The sequence below is a fragment of the Tribolium castaneum genome, chromosome 1 (genome assembly GCF_031307605.1).
Source record: "Tribolium castaneum strain GA2 chromosome 1, icTriCast1.1, whole genome shotgun sequence".
In the NCBI taxonomy this organism is placed as follows: Eukaryota; Metazoa; Arthropoda; class Insecta; order Coleoptera; family Tenebrionidae; genus Tribolium; species Tribolium castaneum.
The window spans coordinates 36,499,019-36,515,815 of NC_087394.1; the positions used below are offsets into that span (position 1 = coordinate 36,499,019).

Consider the following 16,797-nt stretch of genomic DNA (forward strand, 5'->3'; position numbering starts at 1 on the left):
ACTAGGCCAAGTTTATGGTAAATTAGTTCAATTTCGCCTACGCAGTTATCGTCAGTAATCATGATTTCGTTCAACGAAAAACTACTTTTAGACTCAAACCAAAAAGACGAATTGTGGTTTCTGCGAAAAGTTTACATTGACATCTACACAACAAAAATAGCAAAAATCCTGTTGCGTCTGTTATTTATCAACTGTATATTCTTAATGTCAGTTCAAGCCGTCCTATTCTTGCAAAAATTCGAAGCTTCTTATTTATTGAAATACGTCGCAGGCTACAGTGGATCATTTTTTGTAATTTTTGAATAGTGTTTCTGTTCAATTAATTTGGCCCAGGTTTTAGCCTGTTTCTATGCCGTCCCAATAATGGTAAAAACCATGAAAGTGAAATTCATTGCAGGGATAAAAAAGTGGCGAGTTGACTCAGCTTCAGAAAAAATCAAAAATGAAATCAAAACAACAGCATTTATTATCAATATTTACACAGGTGTTACTGTGGTTCTTGGAGTATTTTGCTCACTTCTTTTTTCCATTCCGACTGAAGATGATACCGATTTTATTTTTTCGATAGCACTCATGGACCGATTTGTTCCAGAATGGAAAAGTGTTTTAATGTGGCCGTACAGATTTAGCCTTTTCCCTCTAGCTGTGATTTTAACAACACCGTGCTTTGTTGTTATTTATGTAGTCCATCACGCACGGTTCCAGATGCTGTTGTTACTACATTATTTAAAAAATGTGAACTCTGGACACATGACTCAAAGTATCGGTAATGCAAGGTTCCAGAAAGAAATCAGGAAAAGACTAAAGTTTTGTATTAAACGCCACAATCATATAATTACGTATGTCTGAGAATTATTTTGGTCATTAAATTGGTTCTTCATTGATAGGAGTCTTAACCAGTGCCGCATCGATTTATACAACTTAATTATTGTCTTTGCTGTGACTGGAGGACTGATGCTAATAAGCATTTTAATTTTTCTATTCTCTGTAAACATTTTGAGATATATTATTCCATTAATGCCACTTGTATAGTTTCAAGGTTCTTTCAAGAGTCAATACGTACGTGTAACAGCTTTTACAATTGAATATATCCTCACTTTTTCTCATGTTATTGTCGTAGGACAAATGTCTGAAAACGTTGTAAGTAGATTAAAAAAAATACATACGTTTTTTTAATTTAAATTTAAGACCTTTGAGTTTTTTCAAATATTAAAAACAGTCGACTGGAACCGTTGGAATCTTTCAAATCAAAAAACCTACCTAGTGTTTTTAGAAAATACACAAAATCATTTCAAGATACAGTTTTCTGAAAATATTGCCCTAAACTACGAATTGGGAGTGTCTGTAAGTACACTGAAATTTATACTTAAATAAATTAACTGTTTGTAGATTTTGAAAACTGTTGCTTCAATGCTCTCAGTCTTAAATCAAATAAAAAGTATCGATTACTCAAAAGAAAAAATGTAATAGTATCACCCAACTTATGCCGGAAATCTTTTCATAAAAAATATTAGCAGTTTATAGTTTGTTAATAGTTTTCGTTGTGAATGGTTAAATAAAGTTTAGTAAAGTCTTCCCCATTTATTTTGCTCATCAATAAACATCATTATCATAACTCTAATTAAGATCATTAAAATCTAATAAAGCTTTTCTTTCGTTTTCTATTTAGCCATGACTCGCGACTATTTATGGATTTTAGTCAAAATCAATTTGCATTTTTTTGCCAAAAGAGCATAAAACATAATTTCGAAAATAATTCTCCTCATGTTAATCATTCTGACAACGATTCAAACAATTCTTTTTCTCAATCGATTCAATAGCAGTTATTTGATCCAATATTTGCTAAGATACGCTGGAAATCTTTTCGTAAGTAACAAATCACTTGTATCTATTTTTAATTTTGTAGATTTATAATTATGGACTGAAACCCAAATAATTTTGTTTTTTTGCGTCAATTTTTGAAAATACTTTTTAAATTTTATTCGAAAGATCTTTGATTTAAAAAAGTAGGCTTTCAAGATCAAATTATCAAATTATTAATAAGGAACCGAATAGCATTTACCAATAACCGTTAGTCAAAAAGAATAGTAAATATTGACCAAAAAAATTATTTAGCTAGTGCGAGTGAAACAGATCATAAAATCCAAAAAAACTATTTGTATTTCTTAATTTATAAATTCACAGAAGTAGTAGTATCCATTTATTCCAAAAAAACAGACATCAAAGAATCACCATTAAATATTAAAAAACTTCCCTCTATCATTAACCGAAGCCCACTAACTCACTTAATCTCGACTTGAAGTAATGAGTGTGCAAAAGGTGTCCCCTGACAATTTGTGGCTTTCGGCCAAAATCTGCTTACACATATTCCAGTATAAAGCAATAAAAATCATTTTAAAAATCCTCTCTTTATCGATAATAATCCTGACATGTATTCAAACGTTTCTCTATTTGAAACGTTTCGATAGCGCTTATTTCATGAAATATCTTCCGGTTTATGCGGGATCTCTTTTCGTAAGTAAAAAACTCGCACTTTTGGTTTTATTTTTTATAGATTTTGGCATCAATTTTCTGTATTGAGCACATATCACATGTGATATTATCAACTGTTGAGGAGTTTGAGTTTTGGGATTACGCTGATTCTAAACCAGAAATCCGAAATTGGATAAAATGGGAGGCACTTTATATTAACACTTTTATGGTGGTTGACGCGTTTGTGGCATATTTAAGCGGAATTTTTCACGCCATTCCGCTTGATGAAGACTATGAGATTTTTTATCCGTTGCCCATTTTCCAAGAGTTTTTTCCAGACTGGACCAACGTACTGGGGTGGCTTTACCGATCCAGTTTTTTAATAGTTCCGGTTGTAATGACAGCGCCTTCATTGATGATCATTTATTTTACTAGTAGATTACGTTTCCAAATGTTTTTGTTCATGGATATTTTGGAAAATATAAGTGAGGGTTACGACATTTCGGAAGCAAATGATTTAATTGAAAATTCTACGTATCAAAAAGAAATCAAAGAACGACTTAAAACTTGCATCAAACGCCACAATGAATTTCTTTCGTACGTAACTGTCCTCTTATTTTTTTGGTTGACTCTTTTAGTTTAACAGAGCTGGAGGTCAAGTTATGAAAAATGGTCAGTTGTTCATTTTGATAATGTCTGCTGCTGGAGTAATACTAGGAGTCAGCATCATATTTTTTCTCTTTTCAGTAAGTAGAGAAAAGTTAATTCAATTAATTGTCTTAAAGTTTGAAGGTTCATTTGAGAAAAGATACCCACGTTTAGTTACTTTAGTCATATCTACAGGACTCACCTTCACTCATGTTATCATCGCTGGACAATTAGTGGAAAATATTGTAACCAAATTTTTGCTAAAACTGACTTTACTTCAAAACTTGATTTTAGGCGACCAGACTTTACGAAATTTTGCATTTTATGGACTGGCACTCTTGGAATCAAGAAAACCGAAAAATCTTACTTATTTTCATGCACAACGCTCAACAAGAACTTCAGATTAAATTTTTGGACGAAGTCGCAGTTAATTACCAACTGGGTATTTCGGTGAGAAAAGATTTAGAACGAGAATTATTACTTTTATTAAAACATTTTGTTAGATTGGGAAAGCCGTTTATTCTATGATTTCAGTGCTGAGTTCCTTCAAGAATTTAGAAGAGTCATACAATTAAAAATATGTAGGCCAGTGACCAGAATTAGTAAATAAATAATTTTCAGAAACTAGCGTAGTGTTAAATTATTTTGAAGTTCTTTAATAAACCTAATTTTTAATGCGGTAAAAAATCAATACTGTTTAAAGCACGAACAAGCGATAGCGAGTGAGTGTTTTCAATAGTTGAGACTATTGATCATGTATTAACAAATGAGTGGAATACGACATTTTTTTGGTGACGACCAGATTTAAAAAATGTACAAAATAAAAATCATTTGTTTAATTTAAAGTTAAATTAGGTTGTGGATAATATGTAAAACGTAATGTTTTAATTATTTTGTGTGATTGCACGTAGTTGTGCCTCAACAAAATAATTTAACAACACAATTGTAATAATAACGAAACATTAATAAAAACGATTTAGAACAAAAATTACGGTAGAAATTCATTTCAATCCAATAGAGCATTAAGAACGCTGATCATCAAAATATTTACATTATGCCATCATTAAACAATTCATTAGCCCCACCCTTCGGTCTAGTCTTAAAAACACTTATTTGCACGTCCACTTTTGAATAATAAACTCATGATTTCTTTTGAAGAAAAACATCTGACCAACGTCCGGGAAAGCGATGTTTTGTGGTTGGGGAGAATAATGAGCCTGGAAATAGTTCAATATAAACCGATGAGATTTATTTTGAACATTATTGCAGTCAGTATAATTGCACTGACTTTGATTCAAACTTATCTCTTTTTGCAAAAATTTGACGGGCTCTATTTGATCAAATATGCATCTGTTTATACCGCATCGTTATTTGTAAGTTGACTCAACTCAGAATAAAAAATTACAATCATTTTCAGATTTTATTTTCGATCATTGCTGCGCCCTTCTTGACGAAATTTTCAACTGAAGCTTTAAATAATTTAGAATACTGGCCGATTGAAAGCGCCGGTGCTCAGATTGAAAAACAAATTCAAAGAGAAGCGATTTACATAAACACGTTTTTTGTTGTAAATATGGTTGTGTCTTTAATTAGTGGAGTGGCTCATATGATTCCACTGGATGACGATAAAGAGTTGTTTTATCCGTTGGCAATTTTTGAAGAATTTGCTCCTAAATGGAAGAATTGGTTGGAATGGGGTTACAGATTAAGTTTTCTTGTTGTTCCAGTCGTTATGCTTAATTCCAGCTATGTTGGAATATACACCTTAAGTAATTTTCGATTTCAGATTTCTTTGTTCAACCATTTACTAAAAAATATCAATTTTCCTTTAAACGATAATGAGCAGACAATTGAACTAATGGACGATCAAAAATACCAAAACGAAATCAATAAGAGACTCAAATTTTGCATCAAGCGACAAACCCATCTCTACAAGTAAGTGAGTCACCAATTATTTAAACGTAAAATAATTATTACTTAGGGTAGCACATTACGTTACTGGCAAAGTTAAACATCTTTCATTCTTCGTTGCTATACTGACTATACTTCTGCTAATCGCGGTTATAGTTTTCCTATTTTCGGTAATTAACAAATCGATGAAATAATCCCAAAAAAATTTCCCCAAGTTTCAAGGAACTTTCGAAAACAGATACTTTCGTATCATTACTTTGGTACTAACAGCCGGAAATACTTTTATTCATGTTATAATTATGGGGAATAGAATTGAAGAAGAAGTGAGTAACATAAGTGCAATTTGCCGATTTTGACACTGATTTATTTACAGACGGAAAAAATTTTTGAAAATTTAAAAAGCTTGAATTGGAGTAGTTGGAATTTGCAAAACAGACAAGTGTACCTCATATTTTTGCACAACAATGAAGAACATTTTAAAGTTCCAATTTCTGAAAATGCATCGGTTAATTATGAATTGGGCATTTCGGTATTTATTGATTCAGCTTGATACAAATTTTCAATCATACATAATTTCAGATGGCGAAAACTATTTGTTCAATGGTTTCTGTAATGAGCCAGCTTAAGAATATTGACTATTCAAAGAATTAGTCGTTAATTTTGTTCCACAATTACTTTAAATTGTAACTTTAATTTCTTGTAATTGTTTCAAGGTTTTCACGTCAACTGTTGCTATCAATAATAATAATAATGTCGGGGTATAAAAAATCTTTTGATTTCAAGACACAAAGAGATTTTTATTATTCTCAATGTCACATTTATGAAAAATTCATCAAAACAAATAGCCAAACTCACTGTTGTAAAATTAATTAATTACAATAATCTTTTATTAAGGATATCCGTATTGTACAAAAATAGTCATTTTTGAATTGTGTTTTGGGGCTAAAGCAATGTTCAGTTTTGAAGTAAAACTTGATGAAAACTTATTCAAAAACGACGTTTTGTGGCTTTCGCGTAAACTTTGCCTCGACTATTACAACACAAAACTCGTCAAAATTATTCTTTTTGTGTTATCAATCGGTGTTGCAATTTTGACAATAATTCAAACTTTTCTGTTTTTACAACGATTTGATGGTCGCTATTTTATTAAATATGCACCAGTTTACGCTGGAAGCTTCCTAGTAAGTGTTGAAATACTACGTCACTAAATGATTTGTAATTTCAAGATTTTTCTCTCTGTTGAGCACATTCCATTCGCTTTGATGTTAATTAATTCGTTTAAAACTATAACATTTTGGAGAATAGACAGTTGTGGTCCAGAAATTGAACAAAAAATTAAAAAACATGCAATGTGGACCAATATTTGTTTGATTAGTTGTACTGTAGTTGGTTTAGTGAGTGCTATATTTCATGCAATGCCATTGGAAGACGATGACGAGTTGTTTTATCCTTTGGCTATGTTTGAAGAGTTTATGCCACAATGGAAAAATTTGTTGTCATGGATATATAGAAGTAGTTTTTTAATTGTTCCCTTTTCAATGCCGATACCTGTGTACATTGCGATTTACGTTATCACAAAATCTTATTTTCAAATTTTACTGTTTTTATCATGTTTAGAAAATCTTAATACAGGTTTTGACACCACTTCAAATCATTTGCTAATTTATAATAACAGGTATCAAAATACTGTTAAAAAAAGACTAGTGTTTTGTATTAAAAGACATGCCTACTTCTCCAGGCAAGTATTAACACACAACTCCTAGCTATCTACTTATGAGTACAATTTATTAGAGCTATGAATGTACACATCAAGAAAATGTACGTCACTATTGCCACCTTCTCTATAATGGGAGTCATATTAAGTGTCAGTGTTATTGCTTTTCTTTTCTCGGTAAGACATAAGCAAAAAAATTTAAATTAATTCGTCTCAAGTTTCAAGGGAATTTCGAAAACAGATACATTCGTATAACTACTCTGGTTTTTACGATGGTAACTGTGTCCACTCATATTTTATACGTTGGTCAATTGATTGAAGATGCAGTAAGTAATTTTGCTTTTTCCTATGTGTTTTAAAAGTATGCTGTAAGGCTTTTCAGGTCTATACAACTTTGAAAACGGTAGACTGGAACAACTGGAATCTTGAAAACAGAAAATTGTATCTCATATATTTGCAAAATGCCCAAATAATTTTCTCAATAAAATTTACTCAAGACGTCTCTATCAATTATAGACTGGGTTTTTCGGTGATTTTCACTGTTGTGTACTTGACTAAATGATTTCAGTTCTTTTTTAGATGGCGAAAGCTATTTATTCGATGATTTCAGTCATGAGCAAACTTCGCAATGTTGACTACTCAAAAATTTAGCGAAGAAGTTTAAATTTCTCTTAGTAATGTAGTTAAAGTCGTTGTATTAATTCAAACATCGTAATAACAAGATGAATTAGTAATAATCCACTTGCCATAATATTAACATTAAATTTTTACACTTAATGAGAAACAAATACACATTTTAAGCACCTCTTGTGACAATGATTCGTAATAAAGATTTTTTGAAACGATAGTATTATTATTTTATCAATTATCAGTCCGATGAATGCGCAGGCCCATTTTGCCATAGACATGTCGAAGCAAAATCTTTGTGTGTTACCCATGTTAGTGTAGTCTAAATTTTATCCAATATTATTTATTAGACTTAGATATTTCAATAAATATCAATAGGATTTTAATATACAACAATCACTAGAAGACGCACTGAAGATTAAAAAATACTTTTTAAATAGAATATTCTCATATCAAACTACCGCAATTATGTTGAATTTTGAAGAAAAACTAGATGAAAACATATTCAAAAACGACGTTTTGTGGCTTTCGCGTAAACTCTGCTACGACTACTACAACACCAAGATCGTCAAAATTATCCTTTTTGTGTTATCAATCAGAGTTGCAATTTTGACATTACTTCAAACTTTACTGTTTTTACAACGATTTGATGGTCGCTATATTATTAAATATGCACCAGTTTACGCTGGAAGCTTCCTAGTAAGTGTTGAAATATCACGTCACTGAATGATATGTAATTTCAAGATTTTCCTCTCTGTTAAACACATTCCACTCTCTTTGATGTTAATTAATTCTTTTAAAACTATAACACTTTGGAGAATAGACAGTTGTGGTCCAGAAATCGAACGAAAAATAAAAAAACATGCAATGTGGACCAATATTTGTTTGATTAGTTGTACTGTAGTTGGTTTAGTGAGTGGAATATTTCATGCAATGCCATTGGAAGACGATGAAGAGTTGTTTTATCCCTTGGCTATGTTTGAAGAGTTTGTGCCACAATGGAAAAATTTGTTGTCATGGATGTACAGACTAAGTTTTTTAACTGTTCCATTTTCTATGCCAATACCTGTATACATTGCGATTTATGTTACTACAAAGTCTTATTTCCAAATTTTGCTGTTTGGACACTTTTTGGAAAATCTAAATACAGGTTTTGACACCACTTTAAATCATTTGCTAATTTATAATAACAAATATCAAAACACTATTAAAAAAAGACTCGTGTTTTGCATTAAACGACATGCCTATTTCTCCAGGCAAGTATTATCTATACGATTTCTCAGCTATTATCAATGTAATTTGTTAAGAGCTATGAATGAACTTATTAAAAAAACCTACGTCACGATTGCCACCTTCTCTATAATGGGAGTCATATTAAGTATCAGTGTTATTGCTTTTCTTTTCTCGGTAAGTCACAAGCAAAAAAAATTAAATTAAATTCTCTCAAGTTTCAAGGAAATTTCGAAAACAGATACATTCGTGTAACTACTCTAGTTTTTACGATAGTAACTGTGTCCACTCACATTTTATACGCTGGTCAATTGATTGAAGATGCAGTAAGAAATTTTGCTTTTTCCTGTGTTTTAAAAGTATGTTGTAAGGCTTTTCAGGTCTATACAACTCTGAAAACGGTAGACTGGAACAGCTGGAATCTTGAAAACAGAAAACTTTATCTTGTATGTTTGCAAAATGCCCAAATAATTTTCTCAATAAAATTTACTCAAGACGTCTCAATCAATTATAGACTCGGTTTTTCGGTAATTTTCAGTCTTGTGTACTTGACTAAATAATTTCAGTTCTGTTTTAGATGGCGAAAGCTATTTATTCGATGATTTCAGTCATGAGCAAACTTCGCAATGTTGACTACTCAAAAATCTAGTTAAACACTAATTCAGTGCAAGTTATATTAATTAAGACATCGTAATAACAATAAAATAAATTAGTAATAATCTACTTCACATTAAACTTTTACACATAATGAGAAACAAATACACATTTTAAGCACCTCTTGTAACAATGGTTCGGAATAAAGCTTCTTGAAATGATAGTTTTATTATTTTATTAGACCTGTTAATGCGCAAAGACCCATTCTACGTCAAACAGACATGTCGAAATCAAATCTTTTAAAAATCCGCATTTACTAAACTTATTTCGTTCAGTATCAACTGATTCTATCCAGACATTTCCATTTATCCAGAAAAAATATAGAATTTTAATATCGTACTTTTAGTCTCAATGACAGCAATGTTAAATTTTGAAGAAAAACCAGATGAAAACATATTCAAAAACGACGTTTTGTGGCTTTCGCGTAAACTCTGCTTCGACTATTACAACAACAAAATCGTCAAAATTCTTCTTCGTGTGTTATCGATCGGTGTTGCAATTTTGACAATACTTCAAACTTGTCTATTTTTGTACCGTTTTGATGGTCGCTACTTTATTAAATATGCACCACTATATGCTGGGAGCTTTTTCGTAAGTATTTAAGATTAAAACATTAAATATTAATTTGTAATTTTAAGATTTGTGTGTCTGTTGAATACATTCCATTATCGCTGACTATAACCAGATATTTTCAAAGTATAACTTTCTGGGAAATAGACAGTGGTGGACCTGATATCGCAAAAAAAATTCAAAAGCATGCAATGTGCACCAATGTTTGTTTGGTCAGTTGTACGATAGTTGGGTTAGTTAGTGCCATATTTCATATTATTCCATTGGAAGATGATGACGAGTTGTTTTATCCTTTGGCTATGTTTGAAGAGTTTGTGCCACAATGGAAAAATTTGTGGTCATGGATGTACAGACTCAGTTTTTTAACTGTTCCATTTTCAATGCCTATACCTGTATACATTGCAATTTATGTTATCACAAAATCTTATTTTCAAGTTTTACTGTATCTACCGTTTTTGGAAAATCTAAATACTGGTTTTGACACAACTTCCAACCATTTACTGATACATGATCACAATTATCAAAATACTATTAAACAACGACTCGTGTTTTGTATTAAGCGACATTCATACTTTTCCAGGTAAGTATTTACCCGAATACTTAATAATTTTTTTAACAAAACCATTGTTAAGAGAGATGAATTCACTCAATCACAGAATGTACGTCACAATTGCCACTTTCTCTGTAATGATAATCGTAATAGGAGTCAGCGTTTTTGCGTTTCTGTTCTCAGTAAGTTAATTTAAAAAATCATTCGAAATTGACTTCCCCCAAGTTTCAAGGAACTTTTGAAAACAGATACATTCGCATAACAACTTTAGTTTTTACAATCGCAACTATTTCCATTCATGTTTTGTACATTGGTCAACTGATCGAAGATGCAGTAAGTTTTTTTTTAACATATGTGACACAATAATTTGTTTAAGTGTTTTCGAGTATACCAAACCTTAGTAATGGTGGATTGGTATTACTGGAATATTGAAAATAGAAAACTGTACCTTGTATTTTTACAAAATGCGCAAATAATTTTCAAAATAAAATTTTCGCAAAATATATCCATCAGTTATCAACTGGGTGTTTCGGTAATAGATTCTTTTGTAAAAGATTAAATTAATACGTTTTAGTTTCAGATCCTGAAAACCATTTATTCGATGATTTCAGTCATGAGCAATCTTCGAAATGTTGACTACTACAAAAACTAGCAAAACACCAAACAATATTGTATCATAATACATGAAATTGTAACGCCAATTAAACATAATTAAGACATTATAGTTCTGGCAATATTTTGAGCACCCTTAATAAAATATAATACACTTATTTTTCTCAAAACTATAAAACAGTTATAAGTATAGAAAAAAACTCGTCCGTATTCCTTCACCGTTTCTATCAAAGTAATCAAAAGTCATTTATGTAATTAAAACAAATTACCAAAGCCACTGTTGTAATATTTATTAATCGCAGCAATCGTTTATAAATGAATAATTGTGTTGTACAAAAATATCATTACATTTTAAGTGCTTAGTAGGAATTCTTAAGAGTTGTTAAAAACACCAAAGCAATGTTCAATTATGAAGAAAAACCAGACGAAAACATTTTCAAAAATGATGTTTTGTGGCTTTCGCGTAAACTCTATTTCGACTATTACAACACCAAAATCGTCAAAATTCTTCTACGTGTGTTATCAGTCGGTATTGCAATTTTAACAGTAATTCAAACTTGTCTGTTTTTGTATCGATTCAATGGACGTTATTTTATAAAATATGCCCCAATTTATGCTGGAAGCTTCTTCGTAAGTTTTATAAAACATTTAAATATATAGACTGATTCGTAATTTTAAGATTTTCCTGTCTGTGGAACACATTCCACTCTCTCTAGAGTTAGCTAATTCTGCTAAAAATGTAACATTTTGGAAAATAGACTGTTGTGGTCCTGAAATCGAAAGAAGAATTAAAAAACATGCAATGTGGACCAATATTTGCATGATTAGTTGTACTGTGGTTGGTTTAGTGAGTGGAATATTTCATGCACTGCCATTGGAAGACGATGACGAGTTGTTTTATCCTTTGGCTATGTTTCAAGAGTTAGTGCCACAATGGAAAAATGTTTTTTCGTGGATGTACAGACTCAGTTTTTTAATTGTTCCATTTTCAATGCCGATACCGCTTCATGTTGCTATTTATATCATCACGAAATCTTACTTTCAAATTTTATTGTTTATGCCATTTTTGGAAAATCTAAATTCAGGTTTCGACACCACTTCAAATTGTTTATTGATTTATAATCAAAAGTATCAAAATTTTATTAAAAAACGACTCGTATTTTGCATTAAGCGACATTCATACTTTTGCAAGTAAGTATTTATTAAAATACTTAACTATTTTTTTTACTAATGCTTTTAAGAGCTATGAATGAACTCATTAAAAAAATGTATGTCACAATTGCTACTTTCTCAATAATGGGAATCATAATAGGAGTCAGCGTTTTGGCATTTCTATTCTCAGTAAGTTAATTTAAAAGAATCATTCGAAATTAATTTCTCACAAGTTTCAAGGAACTTTCGAAAACAGATACATTCGTATAACAACTTTAGTTTTCACCATCGCAACTATTTCTATTCATGTTTTCTATGTGGGTCAACTGATCGAAGATGCAGTAAGTAATTTCTTTTGATTTAATGAATTACAATATTTTGTTTAAGTGTTTACAAGTGTATAAAACCTTAGTAATGGTGGATTGGTATTACTGGAATGTTGAAAATAGAAAACTGTACCTTGTATTTTTACAAAATACCCAAAAAATTTTTAAAATAAAGTTTTCGCAAAATGTTTCCATCAGTTATCAACTCGGTCTTTCAGTAATTTTCCTTTTTTTTACTTGGCTAAATTATATTATTTTGTTTTAGATCGCGAAAGCCATTTATTCCATGATTTCAGTTATGAGCAAATTACGAAATGTTGACTACTCCAAAAACGTCTAATGCAATTTTTTTGGGATATTGCAACAAAGTTATTGTAATATTAATTAATACATCATAAAAAAAATTAAATTGTTACAGTTGATGAGAAATAAATTCACACTTTTAAGCACCTTTGATATTGATTTGTAATCAAAGTTCTTTAATTCAAATTATCTTTTTTTCAACGCCTAAATTACACTGACACTTTTTGAAAAGTACTAACCTAATTTACTCTTTACGCTTTTTTTTGAAAACATATGAAACAAATAATAAAAAATAAAGAAAAAGAAATGTGAATCGCCTTCATATCGTGTAATTGTAGTTAATACAAGGTTTCAAATAAATTAATAATAATTCTGTCTCTCTCTCTCTAGCCATATTAACATTAATTTTTTAGCACTTCTTCTAATGACACGTAATAAAAGCTCTCGAAATAATGTTACTTTTTTAATAGTGCTTGAATCAGAATGCAACCAAACCTACAGAAAAACGATATTTTGTGGCTTATACGAAAGCTCACTTTTGACTTGTTCCAGTTAAAAATAACTAAAATGTTTCTAATAATAACTTCAGTCAGTATAATATTACTGACCATAATTCAAACATTCCTGTTTTTAAAAAAATTCAATGGTTATTATTTTATTATGTATTCAGCAGTTTATACCGGTTCATTATTTGTAAGTAATTTGAATTACATAATTACAGTTAATTATTGAATAGGACAACTTTTGCAGATTTTGGTTTCGTCACTTTCGGTTTTGCCAATTTCAAAACTTATAAAAACAGCTTGGGTCAAGTTTAGTTTTTGGGAAATAAACAGCGCCACTCCTAAAATTGAACGCAAAATCAGAAAGGAAATTTTCTATATTAACTGTGTAGTGTTTTTTAACACGATTGTGGCAATAATCTCTGGAATATTTCACGCAATTCCGTTGCAAGATGACGAAGAACTTTTCTATCCTTTGGCAATTTTCGAAACATACACGCCAGAATGGAAAGATTGGTTTTCTGGGATATATAGAGCCAGTTTTTTACCAATGCCAATTATAATGGTGGCTCCTGCTTATACTGTTGTCTACCTTTGCGCTCACATGCGGTTCCAATTTTGTTTATTGTTGCATTTTTTGGAAAACATTAATCCAGACAATGAAAATATTAGTGATAAAAAATATCAAGCACAAATTAAAGAAAGGTTGCACTTTTGTATCAAACGACACATCCATCTATTCTCGCAAGTGATTTTTTATTTGTTAAAATTATAACTTGATTTAGCCGTTTCAGAAAATCAAGGCCAGTACTAGAAGATTTAAAAAAGTTTGTTTTTGTACTCACACTATGTGGAACAATTTTTTGTATAAGCATAATAATTTTTCATTTTTCGGTAAGTAAGCAATTAATTATGAAATTTTCCATTTTGTATTATTTGTCCTTGAAAATACATTGGTTTAATTTCGTCGAAGATGGTATATAGGACAAGGGCAATAAAACCACTAATTTCGTGGCAACGTTCTTCGCCTGATGAAGATACAATAAAGGTATCGAAACGTCGCGACGAAATTAATGGTTTGATTTCCCTTGTCCTTCTTCAACGAAATCAAACTAAGTAATTAAGAATCGGTTTATAGAAACGTCATTAATTTAATTTGCAATTAACTGATTAACTGATCACGTGACCAAATTGAACAAATGTGATTGGTCCATTAGCGTTGGTAACTTTTCACAACGAATTAAATTTTAATAAAGTTTTCTATAAACCGGCCCTAAGACAAACTATTCATAAAAAATAGTTTCAAGGAACTTATGAAGGAAGGTATCCACGAATTATTACAATAATTATCGCAGCAAGTATCACATTCTTTCTCTCCATACTCCCAGGCCAACTAATTGAAAATACTGTAAAAATATGTAAAACTTTATTTTAAAAAATTCTATTTTTAAACTTTAGAGTTCGGAAATTTTTGAAGTTTTGAGGAATACTAACTGGGTTTCTTGGAATGAGCAAAATAAAAAATTATTCATCATACTTTTGCTAAACACACGACAGATTTACAAAATTAAAATCACTGAAAATGTTTCGCTTAATTACGAATTAGGAGTTACGGTAAGTCCAGATTTGATGTAAAAAAATATTGTCGAAAAAAAATTATTTCAGATGGCCAAAGCTATGTATTCGATGATTTCCGTCATGAAACAACTCTAAAATCATAACCACTCACTTGAAAAAAATGTTAATTCAAAACAATACACCACAAAAAACAGCACTTTTTTGTGCTTATTAAAACTTTTATCTTACAAAAGCAATTTTTTTACAATTTTTATTGTTTAAAAAAATAATTCGGTAATATGCGACGTTGGCTAATACAATGGTATAAGATAAGATAAAATGCCGTATATCACCCGTGATCGAAATGCCACTATAAAGCTCGTGAGAAGTGCAAGCGCACTCGTGGGTCAAATTTGCACTCGCATATAATGATGCATTTCTATCACTTATATTATAATATACTACTAATATACTACTATAAACTCTTCTTAGAAATGTTCTGTAATGAGCACATTGTTTGAAACCTCACATATTTAATAAAAATTTAAAACCTCATTATTAGAATGTGGTTTTTAATGCAGACCACGACTTAATACCCCTGCATTAAACTCCTTTATAGGCTTCATTTCTGATAAATTGTTCACTTCATTCCATCCTCAACCGTAGTTATGATCTCTTTTGAAGAAAACATAGACCATGACATATACAAAGACGATGTTTTGTGGATTATGCGCAAAATTTCAATAGATTATTTCCACTACAAAGTGGTCAAAATTTTACTAACATTGCTGTCGATTGGTATTACTATTTTGACAGTGATCCAAACTTTTCTTTTCTTAGAACGATTCGAAGGACGCTATTTTGTTAAATATGCCCCTGCATATATTGCAACTTTTCTCGTAAGTAGAAACATTTAGAAATATAGTAAAACTTTGCTTTATTCAGATGGTGGTCGCAATGCAATATATTTCGTTTTCAATTCGATTGGCTGCACTTATTAAGAGAATAACTTTCTGGACAATAAACAGTGCAAGAGTAGAAACGGAACGCAAAATTAAAAAACATGCCATGTATACAAACATTTTTTTTCTTGGTACTGTTATAATGGGTGTAATTAGTGCACTATTTCACATAATGCCACTGGATGACGATAATGAGTTGTTTTTTCCTTTAATTCTGTTTGAAGAGTTTGTTCCAAACTGGAAAAATTTCTTCTCATGGATGTACAGACTAAATTTTTTGGCGGTTCCGTTCACTTTACCCATTCCTATATACATTACCACGTATCATTTAATTAAATCGTATTATCAAATCTTGCTATACCTGGATTTTCTCAAAAATATTAACACAGGCTTTGACACCACTTCATCAAACAATATAGAAAGTGCCGAATATCAACAAGTAACCAGAGACAGACTTGTATTTTGTATTAAACGACATTCTTATTTTTACACGTAAGTGTTTGATGCTTGTTTCCAGTTAATAATATTTTGAAAAATTAGACAAATGAGAGAAGTGAATCGTAAAATGTCCAAATTCATTGCTATTTTTGCTTTGATCAGTGTTTTATTAGGGGGTAGTGTTTTAACGTTCCTTTTTTCAGTAAGTAAAATTTTAGTGTTTCCATTAATGTTTTATAAAGTTTCAAGGAACTTTCGAAAATAGATATCCTCGAATTGTTACTTTAATCCTCACAGCTGGATGTATTTTCGCTCATGTAATATACGCTGGACAATTAATTGAAGAAGCAGTAAGTAAATTCCTTTCCTTAACTAAGTCAAACCTACACAACATGTTTGAGGCTACACAAGTATGCGAAAATTTGAAAGTGTTAGATTGGTACCACTGGAATTGTCACAACAGGAAACTATATCTTATCTTTTTGCAAAACACACAGAAACCTTATAAAACACAGTTCTCTCAAAATGTTTCTATTAACTATGAACTCGGTCTTTCGGTAAACTACTT

General features: G+C 30.7%; 1 protein-coding gene and 2 non-coding genes across 4 annotated transcripts in view; 2 read left to right on the plus strand and 1 right to left on the minus strand.

Moving 5' to 3' along the window:
• LOC100141615 (protein TMEPAI) overlaps positions 1-16,797 on the minus strand; it is a 168,165-nt gene that overhangs the window by 102,844 nt on the left and 48,524 nt on the right. The gene's annotated exons all lie outside the window — the stretch shown is intronic.
• On the plus strand, positions 1,226-3,736 carry LOC103312244 (uncharacterized). The gene is made up of 5 exons (XR_010334750.1): positions 1,226-3,069; positions 3,119-3,218; positions 3,258-3,365; positions 3,415-3,570; positions 3,624-3,736. It is a non-coding gene; the product is annotated as an uncharacterized LOC103312244 (transcript).
• Positions 6,622-7,584, plus strand: LOC107397448 (uncharacterized). The gene is made up of 5 exons (XR_010334456.1): positions 6,622-6,769; positions 6,823-6,922; positions 6,964-7,071; positions 7,119-7,274; positions 7,325-7,584. It is a non-coding gene; the product is annotated as an uncharacterized LOC107397448 (transcript).